General features: G+C 39.2%; 1 protein-coding gene across 1 annotated transcript in view; it reads left to right on the top strand.

Moving 5' to 3' along the window:
• Positions 1–328: 328 nt before the first annotated feature.
• The window catches only part of G2E3 (G2/M-phase specific E3 ubiquitin protein ligase), an 81,082-nt gene continuing 69,875 nt past the window's right edge, over positions 329–11,535 (top strand). The window contains exon 1 of the mRNA XM_037037521.1: positions 329–562. The gene's annotated coding sequence lies outside the window, so the exon portion shown is untranslated. The remainder of the gene's footprint in view (positions 563–11,535) is intronic.

The raw sequence follows: 11,535 nt of genomic DNA, 5'->3' as shown, positions 1-11,535 counted from the left end.
ATTACTGCTTTAATTCTCTCCATTCCTTGAATTTACTGAAACTTCAGAACATCTCTGTCCTTTTCAGAAAAAATAGGGCCCTCCCAAGAGTTACCGGACAGAAACACCAACCCTGAACCCCGACTTCACTATGGATCAAAGTAGGGGGCGAGACAAACGAAACTAACGCGACGTGGACACTGCCTGGACAGCAGTACCACGAAGCGAGAAACGTGTCGTGAGCCCTGTCCTTCCCAATTCCCGCGTCGCCCCAGTCCTGCCCCTCAGGGGCGGGGCTCAGCTCTTCTTCCGGGTTACGGAAGGAAGTGGAGATTTTGAATCTCGCAGGCCGTTGGTTGAGGATGTCGCGGTTGTTGCAGCGCGAGAACTGAAAATTGACACGGCCTTTCGGGAACTTCTTCCCCGCGCTTTGAAGAGTGGCAGGGGAACCAGAAGCCACAGAGTGTTCCAGAGAGAGAAGCCGAGTTCCAGAGAGAGAAGCCGAGTTCCAGAGAGAGAAGCCGAACCGTCTCGTGGGATAGGGAGGCGGAAGAGTGTAGCGGACGCCTCGGACAGCCTTGAGGTTTGTCGGTGGCGGGACCGGGTGTGGGGACTTTCAGCAGTCAGGGCGCTGTGGAGCTTTTCCCGGGCCAGCGCTCCTGACGGTCGGCGTACGCAAGTCAGTTCTGATGGTGTGGAGGAACCAGAGACCCCCACAGCCCCGAGATTAAGCCTTGTTCAATTTCTGACATTCTGGCAATCACAGTTTAGCATTTCCGCCGTTCGATTCGAACCCTGAAGCTTCCACAGTAGTTATATCTAATTGCTAAAGCGTTACCACAGGTTGGAGAATCTGCCTTTATTTAAAATGGAAGGTTGGGGACAGGTTTGGAATGAAGAGGTGCTCTAGGTAGCTTCGAGTTCCTCCCAAGAGGAGTGCCCGCAGTAGCCTTTATTATTCTGGACCTCAGGGAAGTGACAGTCTTTGAAATGCCTGGTAGGGATTTAAACTGAAATCTGAGTATCCTTTGTATTTAAAGCCCGGATGTTTTTCTTTCATTCCTGGCATTTTTCGTGTCCCGCAAAAAGCCGAGACTCTTGCCCCTTTAAACTTACTTTAGTAGTAGCGTCGATTCACCAGGGTCTCAGTTTGCTAACAATAGGTAAGGTTCCACAGATCTGCTTCTCACTCCCTTTATTCATTGGCTGAGTAACTGTGGAGTCGTTTTGGAAATACTCTCTTCCTATGAACAGTATGGGATTTCTTTGGGGGGGGGAGGATTGTGTGTGTTTTTGTTTATTTATTTTTAATGATTAAGTGTCTAAAATTTCAAAATTTATCTAACCTGGTAGCAAAGTCATGCCTTTTGGAATACTTTAAATGTGTACCCTAAATGTAAATTATAAATGAGTATTTTAAATGCATAGAAATTTTATATCTCACTTTATTCAAAACTGTCAAACTAATTTTGTCTCGCCTTAGAGAAACACGTATTTTTGGTTTTTTAAAGATTTTAACACTAGGAAATCATACCATATAAGTGTATAATAGCTCTGTAAAAGTAGGACTCAGTAATACTCAATAGACATTCCTTCATCCAGTGCTGGCTACTCCCACTCTCCCATCTCTGCTGATTAATTTTTGTTCATTATTAATTGGGAAAAATAGATTTAAATATTCAGTGTTTATGTTCATTGAAATTTAAACATTTTGTGTAAGGCTGTAGCAAACACATTAGCTATACTTCCCTAGGGACTACAGGCAGCTAGCTATTCTGCTCATTTTGTGTAAGCCACCAGCAAATGGTAAATTTTTTTTTAAGATTTTATTTATCTTTAGAGGGGAAGGAGAGAGGGAGAGAAACATCGGTGTATGGTTGCCTCTAGTGCGTCCCCTGCTGGGAACTGGCCTGCAGGGAACTGGCCTGCAACCTAGGCATGTGTCCTGACTGGGAATCAAACCACGATCCTGAGGCTTGCAGGCCTGCACTCAATCCACCGAGCCACACCAGCCAGGGCAAATGGTAAATTTTTTAAAGATAAATGTCTACAATTTATTGTTACTTTTCCTTACTTGGACTCTCTTCATTTGAGTTTTTGCTCTACCTAAATCATTGATTTTCATATTTTATTTTGTGTACATTACCATGAAGGGTTTGTTAAGTGCTGATTCCTGCACTTCAAATATCAGGATAGGTCTGGAGGATGGGGTTGAGGAATCTGTGTTTATTAATTCTAAATTTAACTAGAAAATGAAAAGCTTTGGCCAGTGTTCAAAAACACTGACTTGATCTTTGCTAAAGAGACTTTATAATATATTAGTTAAGGGCATGAAACTGGAACCAGTTCCATCTCTACCACTTAGTAGCTGTGTGACCCTAAGAAAGCTATTTAACATTTTTGTGCTTTAATTCCCTCAAGTGTATAAGGGGGGTAAATAATACTGCCTTGTAGGATTATTGTGAGAATCGAATGAGTCAATACATACACACATCTTAGAATAGTGTGTGGCACATAGTAAATGATACATACTCCTGTTGAGTTACTAAGCATTGTACAAACCACATTACATACTTTATCTCAGTCTTCACTCATAAGCTTGATATGTCCTTTCACATAAAACCGAGGCTAAGAGAGGTTCAGTAATTTGTTTTCACACAACTAATAATGTATTTGAACTGGAGTCAGAAACTAGATTTAATTAGAAAGTTTATGCGTGTTTTTTTTTAAGTAATGCTCCCTGCCCCTTTCCGTAGCCTCTCCTAAATGTTGCTCCATAAAAATTTCTGTTGATTTCCCATTGCCTACATATAAAATTAAAATTCCTTGGCTGTTTTTTACAAAGCCCTTCTCAATCTGGTTCCAACCTCTCTTTCCAAACATCATCTTCATAATATTTCACCACCCTTTTCCAACCTGTGATGTTTTATCCATACTACATTTCCTCAAATCTATTCTCCATCATCTTTATGCATACTTAGCCACTGACTGTTTTCGTTTCCCCTTAAAATTTTACCCAGTGAGTTTCAAATAGCTTCCTAGATTTTCCAGGAGTAGTGCTTCCACTATGCCATTTAGTTGTAAACGTTATAACCCTAGACCGAGAGCTCTTGTCCTCTTTGTCCTAATATCTGCAATATCTTGATGCAAAACAGTGGGGCCTTATACTCTGAAACTGTTTATGTTCAGAGTGCTTGTTATTTTAACAAGTAAACATTGTGTCTTGTTAATGCTAAGAGAATATAATTCTGTGTAGTTTAGTAGAGAGATTTACTAAATCTCTGGTTTATAAATTTTACAACTATGAAACAATAAGTATTGAAATTATTGGCTCAGAAGCCATTTCAAGTGGGGAAAAATGAAGAGCAATATTTGCTAACATTCATGTAACTCCAAATCCTTTACATGTATGTTTACACTACTCCTTACAGCTATTTTATCTCCATATTAAGATGAAGAAATTGAGGCGCCAAAGAATTTAGTAAGTTAAATTATTTTTTGTGTTTAATTTCCTTCTAGTGTAGTTTTCTTTTAATTACAGGAATAATATATGTTTTAAACATAATTTTAAATTTAACTTTATACTAGAAAATTAGCCTCATTTCTACATGAATGTTCATTTTTGCATCAATTCTAAGTTAAGAAAATATTGAGGAATTGAAAAACAGGTTTGCCTTTTTAGTTTTAATAGTTAAGTCTGTTACCTGACTTTACCTACAAACTTTTCTTTAGGGAAACATGTAGGGAAATCATTCTAAGGACCAATGGGTAGGGATTGATCTAAGGATGCTTCCATTCAACATACCACCTTCAGCCTAAGTAGTACCAGGTATTTACATCAGAGCTGAATACCCTATGTGGACCATATCATTCACATTATTTCTCTTAAATTTGGAATTGGGATACAAAAAGACTATTGGGAACCAAGCTACAAAATTTTTATGTGCTAAGAAGACAGTGGAATCAGTAAGATAGATGAATAGTGGGAATAGGGAGCCAATGTACAGAAGAAGAGGGTGGGGAACATGTTTCCTGAGGACTAGTTATAAAGTAAGTCAGCATAAATTTAAAACTTTATTACTTTTCCTTTTCTGTTGTTAAGACTACTTTTCCATTTTAAGTTGTTTGGACTATTTTTAAGAGTAATGCTAGGTTCACAAGAAAATTGAGAAGAAGATAATAGAGATTTCCAATGTATACTACCCCTACATATGTACTCACTCTCTCATTATCAGTATCTCCCACTAGAATGGTATATTTCTTACCCTAGATGAACATACACTGACACATGATAATCACTCAAAGTTCATAGTTTAAATTATGGTTCACTCTTGGTGTTGTGTATTCATTGGGTTTGAACAAATATGTACTGGTAATGATTTGTATCCATCATTAAGGCATCATACAGAGTATTTTTACTTGTCTAAATTCTTCTGTGCTCCACCTATTCATGCCTCTCCTGCAAGTATTATAATAATGCTGATCTTTTTACTGTCTCTATTGTTTTGCCTTTTCCAGAATATAATATAGTTGGATCTTTTTAAATATATGCATTCAGCGCCCTATGTTTCCCTCTGAGCACTGCTTTCACAGCATCCCCCAAATTTTGATATGTTGTGTTTTAATTCACATTTAGTTCAAAATGCCGTGTATTTTCTCTTGAGATTTCTTCTTTGATCTTTGTGTTATTTAAAAGTGTGTTGTTTAATATCCATGCATTTGGGGATTTTTCTGGTTACCTTTCTGTTATTGATTTCTAGTTTAATTCCCTTGTAGACTAAGAATAGACAGTGTATGATTTCTATTCTTTTAAATTTGTTAAGGTCTGTTTTGTGGTCCAGAATGTGGTCTGTCAAGGTGAATATTACATGTAAGTTTGAGAAAAATGTATATTCTCCTGTTGTTGAATGCAGTAGTCTATTATATCCAGTTAGTTGATGATGAATTCAGCTACATCATTAATGATTATTTGCCTGTTGGATTTATTAATTTCTGGTTTTACATCTTTTTAAAAGTATATTTTATTGATTATGCTATTACAGTTGTCCCATTTTTTTTATCCCCTTTATTTCCCTCTGCCCTGTACCCCCCACTCCCACCAGTATTTCCCCACCTTGGTTTATGTCTATAGGTTGTACATGTAAGTTCTTTGGCTTCTCCATTTCCCATACTATATTCTTAACCTCCCCATGTCTATTTTGTACCTACCATTTATGATTCTTATTCCCTGTTACCTTTTCTCCTGTTCTCCCCTATCCTGTTCCCTGCTTATAACCCTCCATATAATCTTCATTTCTGTGATTCTGTTCCTGTTCTAATTGTTTGCTTAGTTAGTTTTCGTTTTTTTTAGGTTCATTTGTTGATAGTTGTGAGTTTGTTGTCATTTTACTGTTCATATTTTTGATCTTCTTTTTCTTAAATAAGTCCTTTTAACATTTCATATAAGGGCTTGGTGATGATGAACTCCTTTAACTTGACCTTATCTGAGAAGCACTTTATCTTCCCTTCCATTCTGAATGAAAGCTTTGCTGGATAGAGTAATCTTGGATGGAGCTCCTTGCCTTTCATGACTTGTAGTACTTCTTTCCAGTCCCTTCTTGCCTGTAAGTTCTCTTTTGAGAAATCAGCTGATAGTCTGATGGGAGCTCCTTTGTAGGTGACTGTCCCCTTATCTCTTCCTGCTGCTAGAATTCTCTCCTTCATTTTAATTTTGGGTAGTGTAATTATGATGTGCCTTGGTGTGTTCCTCCTTGGGTCCAAATTCTTTGGGACTCTCTGAGCTTCCTGGACTTCCCAGAAGTCTATTTCCTTTGCCAGATTAGGGAAGTTCTCCATTATTTTTTCAGGTCAGTTTTCAATGTCTTGCTCTTCCTTTGTCCTTCTAGCAACCCCTATGATTCAGATGTTGGAACATTTAAAGTTGTCCCAGAGGTTCCTCAGCCTCTCATTTTTTTGAATTCTTTTTAAAAAATATTTTATTTATTTATCTTTAGATAGAGGGGAAGGGAAGGAGAGTGGGAGAGAAACATCAGTATGTGGCTGCCTCACATGTGTCCCCCACTGGGGACCCGGCCCGCAACCCAGGCATGCGCCCTAACTGGGAATCGAACCAGCAACCCTTTGCTTCATAGGCCCGTGCTCAATCCACTGAACCACACCAGCCAGGGCTGAATTCTTGTTTATACATTCTGTTCTAGTTGAATGTTTGTTTCTTCCTTCTGCTCCAAACTGTTGACTTGAGCCCTGGTTTCCTTCCCTTCACTGTTGGTTCCCTGTACATTTAACTTTATTTCACTTTACATAGCTTTAAATGGAATGGATTTATCCATTTCTGATGAAGAAGTGTTGAAGTTTCCAACTGTGATTTGTTTGTTTCTGTTTGCAGTTCTTCCAGTTTTTGCCTCACATAACACACTCTTGATAGGCACATACACCTTAAGTATTGTTATGCATTCTTGGAGCATTGACCCCCCCCCCCCCATCATTATGTAATGCCCTTATTTCAGATAAGTTTTCTTACTTTGAAGTCTGTTCTGTCTGAAATTAATACGGCTTTTCCTGCTTTCTTTAGATTAGCATTAGCATGGTATGTTTTTCTCTACCTGTTTACTTTTAAATGTAAGTCTATCTTTAAAGTGGTTTCTCATAGGTAACATAGGTTACCTAGGTAACATAGGTTTCTCATAGGTATTTTCTGATTTTTTTATCTACTCTGATAAATTGGTCTCTTACTTGGTACATTAGACCATTGACATCAAAATGACAATTGATATAGTTGGAATTATATCTACCATATTTGCTGCTGTTTTCTACTTGTTGCCCTGTTCTTTTGTTGTACTTTTGTCTGCCTTTCTTGATCTTTTTTATTTTAATTTTAATTTTTTTAGAGGGGGAAGGAGAGGGAGACAAACATCGATGTGAAAGAGAAACATCTATTGGTTGCCTGTTGTACGTGCCCCAACTGGGGACTGAACCCACAACCTAGACATATGCCCTGACTGAGAATTGAACTAGCAACCTTTTGCTTTATGGGAGAATGCCCAACCAACTGAGCCACACTGTTTGGGGCTGCCTTTTGTGATTTTAATTGAGCAATTTATATGATTTCATTTTTTCTCTTAGGGTATTTCTCTTTCTCTTGTTCTTTTTTTTGAAAACATTTTTAGTGGTTGCCTTAGAATGCAGTATACATTCACAACTAGTAAGTAATAAAATTTATTGTTGCTTTTGTTATTTTTAACAAATTGTTTTCTGGAGATCAGTTTGAATAAGAAAAATAAAAGGTTTTATTTTATCTTTACTTATTCCTTATGTGATGGTCTTCCTTCCTTTATGCAGATCTGAATTTCTGACCTACGTTATTTTCCTTCTTTTTCAAGAACTTCTTGTAAAATTTCTTGTAAGGCAGGTCTATTGGCAACAAGTTTCCTCAATTTTCATCTGAAAAAGTATTTCTTCTTCACTTTTGAAGGATAATTTCACAAGATACAGAGTTCTAGGTTGGTTTTTTTCTCTCTTAGCACTAAATATTTCACTCACTCTTGTTTCTCGCATGGTTTCTGTGAAGTTGTATGTCATTCCTACCTTTGTTCCTCTATAAGTAAGTGTTTCCCCTGGCTCCCCGTCCCCCAGCTTCTTATAGGATTTTTATTTTTATCTTTGATTTTCCATAATTTGAAATGATATTCCTAGGTGTAGTTCGGGGACCTTTATCTTGCTTGCTGTTCTCTGAACTTTCTGGATATGGGGTTTGGTGTCTAAAATCAATTTATTATTGCTTGAAATATTTCTTTTTTTTATTTTTAAAAGATTTTATTTATTTATTTATCTTTAGAGGGGAAGGAGAGAGGGAGAGAAACATCAATGTATGGTTGCCTTTTGTGCGACCCCTGCTGGTAGTTAGCCTGCAAGGAACCGGCCTGCAACCCAGGCATGTGCCCTGACTGGGAATCGAACCGCGATCCTCTGGTTCGCAGGCCCGCGCTCAATCCACTGAGCTACGCCAGCCAGGGCTTGCTTGAAATATTTCTTCTATTCATTTCTTTCTGGCATTCCCAAAATATTTGTATTCCACCTTCTGTAATTCTCCCACCATGCTCTGATTTTACTTTTTTACTCTTTACTTTTCAGTTTTTTAAAGTTTCTATTAAGACATCTTTGAACTCAGTAGCACTTTACCCAGTTTATTAGTAGTAAACTAGTAATTGGAATGGAACTAGTACATTCCAATTACTACATTCTTCATTTCTATCACAGTGGTTTTGAGCTCTCTAACATTTACTTTTGGTGCTATTGTAGGATTTCCAACTCTGCTTGTATTGCCCATCTGTTGTTGTATACTTGCTACTTTTTCCATTAGAGCCTTTAGCATAGTAATCAGAGTTGTTTCATATTCCTTGTTTTATAGAATTCTACCATCCCTGCCATGTCTGGTTCTGATGTTTGCTCTTTTTAACTTGTGCTTTTTGCACAGGTTTGCTTTAGGTGGTTACCTTTTACAGAAGACAAAGGAGAGGATGCTGCTAATCACATCACAGAAGGATATTTGCAAATGCAAAGGGAAAAGTGGTTGAAAGGGTTACACTCCATACTGGAGAGGTTTAGCACAAACTTTAGGAAGTTACTTTAAAGATATGCAGTAAACGTTTGCTGCCTCAATTCGGGGTGAGGAAGTTTTAGCAAAAGCAAGTCTCATAGTGTAGGTGCAGTGCAGGCCTGATTCTCCTCTGGAGAACCTATCTGTGGACGTGGGTCCTGTGTGGATTGTTACAGATCCCATAAAGCTTGCTATTTGCTGGTCTCTCACAGGACCCTGGAAAAATAATTTGCAAATATGTCAAAGCACACAGAGCATTATTATAATCAGTATCAGTAAGGAACCAGCAGTTCCAAAGACCCACATTCTCAGGTTAGGCCCATCCATCATTGTCAGGCAGTAATGATCAAATAGATAACATTCAGAGAACTCTGAGGGCCTATTTTGAGTCAGATAGCTAAAGGGCTACAAGGCTTTGGGAAACAAACTCATTTCAGGCTTGGACCCTTATCATTTAAATTGAGGGTATTAGCAAAGTAGATTTCACAGGATTTTATGCATTCTTTCTTAAGACTGATCACCGTGGGGAACCCGCCTTTTGCAGCACAGGGCTGCACCACCCTCTGTCATTGTTTCAGGCTTAGGTCAAGCAGGGGAAGAAAGGCAGCCAAGAGATTAGGAGACTTTTTGCAGACAGAGTGAGGACTCGGGCTATTTCAAAGCCGAGGGGTAAGGGTCCATCACCCCCTTTTTCTATAGTCCCCCAGGTCCTTCCCTGAGGGCCCCTTCATGATTGTGCCTGTCTTAGGTCATCTCTCCCTTGAGGAATTTTACCCGTCATTGGCTAACCAATCATGCACTGGGGGCCAGGCAGGGTGAAGTAAAGTAGGCAGAGGTGGTGCTCCAGTCAGGGAGATAAGCTTCATCACCTTAGTGGCTTAGAGTCCCAAGGTCTCTCATTCAGCCTTAGCCATGGTTGGGGGTCGGGTGGGGGGGTTACAGCTTCTGAAACCAGGTAGGGCAGTTCCCAACATTTAGTCTCCCTCCCTCTTTTTTGTTTGTGAACACAGTTAAAGTTGTTAAGCCTGTGAAACCTACTATTTGCTGTTCCCAAATGCCATCTCAAAAAAACAACCTCTATATATATCATAAAGCACAAATAAGGATTAAGACAAGGAGGCATCCAAGGGCTGGCATGACCCAAACTCATACATTCAGTCCACTGAACCAGTTTTTAGCGTTCAGCCGTTGTAGATTATTGTGGAGGGTCTGGAACACTTTGTTTGGTAAGTACTTTGCTCAAGCATTAAGAGCCTTGATATTCTCCCATGTGGTGGGGACATGCCTAAAAAGTACATTACAGGGCACTAAGGGGTTGTTGCCCTCTGCTGGAGGCACTTGAGCCTCAGTCTCTGTCGTTGAGGCAGTCCCCATCCTCCTCTGTTGGTGGACCCAAGCCTGTGAGTGATGGTGTGGGTGTCTGTTTTTCTTCTGTTATTCAGGGTCAGCTGGGCCATCTGGTCTGTCAGTCGATCTGTTCTTGGCTCCAGGTAGTGGAGCTTGGTGTTTGTCCTGCTCATGATAAAGCTTTACTCTTTTAGCTGGAAGCCAGACAGGACCAGTAGGAATGGAAACACACACATACCCTCTTCTCCAAGTTAGATCTATAGGGCCCTGCCAAGAGCCATCTCCCAGTGAATCTCTGTATAAAACCTGAGGATAGGATGACTTTGGCACTTTCTTCTGAACATGTTTCTCAATTGGAGTACAGAGTGATTCATCACAATTTAGAAAATATATGTACACATGACTAACATAATCAAATTTTGGGGGGAGGACTCATGGCTCCCCTTTTTTCTGTTTTTAAGATTTTGAAAAGTATGATGAGCCCATTCTACAGTTGCCCGATGGGTTGGATTGTAAGATATTCCTGTTTTATGTTGGATATTCCAATGCTGAAGGAAGACCTGAGTAGAATGTACAAGGTATCCAGGGCCATTATTAGTTTTAATTTGCTGAGGCTGTCCTAAATGACTAAGGCCTCAAGCCAATGGGCTTGTGTATTTTTAGCAGATTCTCCTGTTAAAGCAGATGCATGTAGGGCACCAAAGTAAGTATCAGTAGAAATATGAATGTATTTGAATTTTCTAAAGGGAACGTAATGAGTGACATCTGTTTGCCAAATTATTTGAGAACCTAGTCCTTAAGGATTAACTCCTGTAGATGTGGGTGCCTAGCTAAGGGCTTGGCAATCAGAACATTCTTTAATAATTTGCTTAGCTTGGAAGTGAGGAATATTAAATTGTTTTTGGAATGCCTGGCTATTTCTTCAAGCTGCAATGAGTTTGAGCAGCAAGTTAATTGCCCTGTTATTCTCAGAACCTGGTAGCTCCTAGGTTCAGAGTTTTCAAGGAAAGTAGGAAAGATGGGGGTGAGGGTGCTCTGCCTAAGTATGTTTTAGACAAAAATGGTTACGTGCCAAAGGCCTTTTTTGACTTGATTTACTAACGGTTCTTTTCAGGAGAATAGCCAGTTCTTCCCTAAGGAAACGATCAGTGTTTACAGTTACTGACCTAAAAAAAAATAGTGCTTAGTCTTCCATGGAGAAGGGCTAGTTCTCCCTGAGAGACAGTACACCTATATTTCATTTTTGCAATAAAGGGTCGTGGCTCCAGCATAAACAAGGAGAATTCTTAATATTTCTTTAATGCGTCATACCCCCCATCCCAATTATACCATGCTTTAGATTGACAAATTTATGAACAAATTCATAACTTTCAGAAAGTTTTTTCTCCACTGACAAATACATTTCTTTTTTGTTGTTCTTATTGATTACTGCCTTCCTTGAGTGTGCTCCAAAGTGAGCTATCTCATTATCTAGTGCCTTTGACAACTTTAGGGAGGCTGGAAAAGAAAGGAACGATAGTAAACTTGGCACAGCTCATTCATAGGACTGAGCAGTACCTGGGCCTTCAGAAGGAGGATTCAGAGTGGTTAAAAGACACATTTTTCTCATTGTT

This window comes from Sturnira hondurensis, unplaced genomic scaffold, assembly GCF_014824575.4.
Source record: "Sturnira hondurensis isolate 20B ecotype Veracruz unplaced genomic scaffold, ASM1482457v3 Scaffold0023357, whole genome shotgun sequence".
Classification (NCBI taxonomy): domain Eukaryota; kingdom Metazoa; phylum Chordata; class Mammalia; order Chiroptera; family Phyllostomidae; genus Sturnira; species Sturnira hondurensis.
The sequence above is the reverse complement of the archived record's forward strand: the minus strand, read 5'-3'. Positions and strand labels throughout refer to the sequence as shown.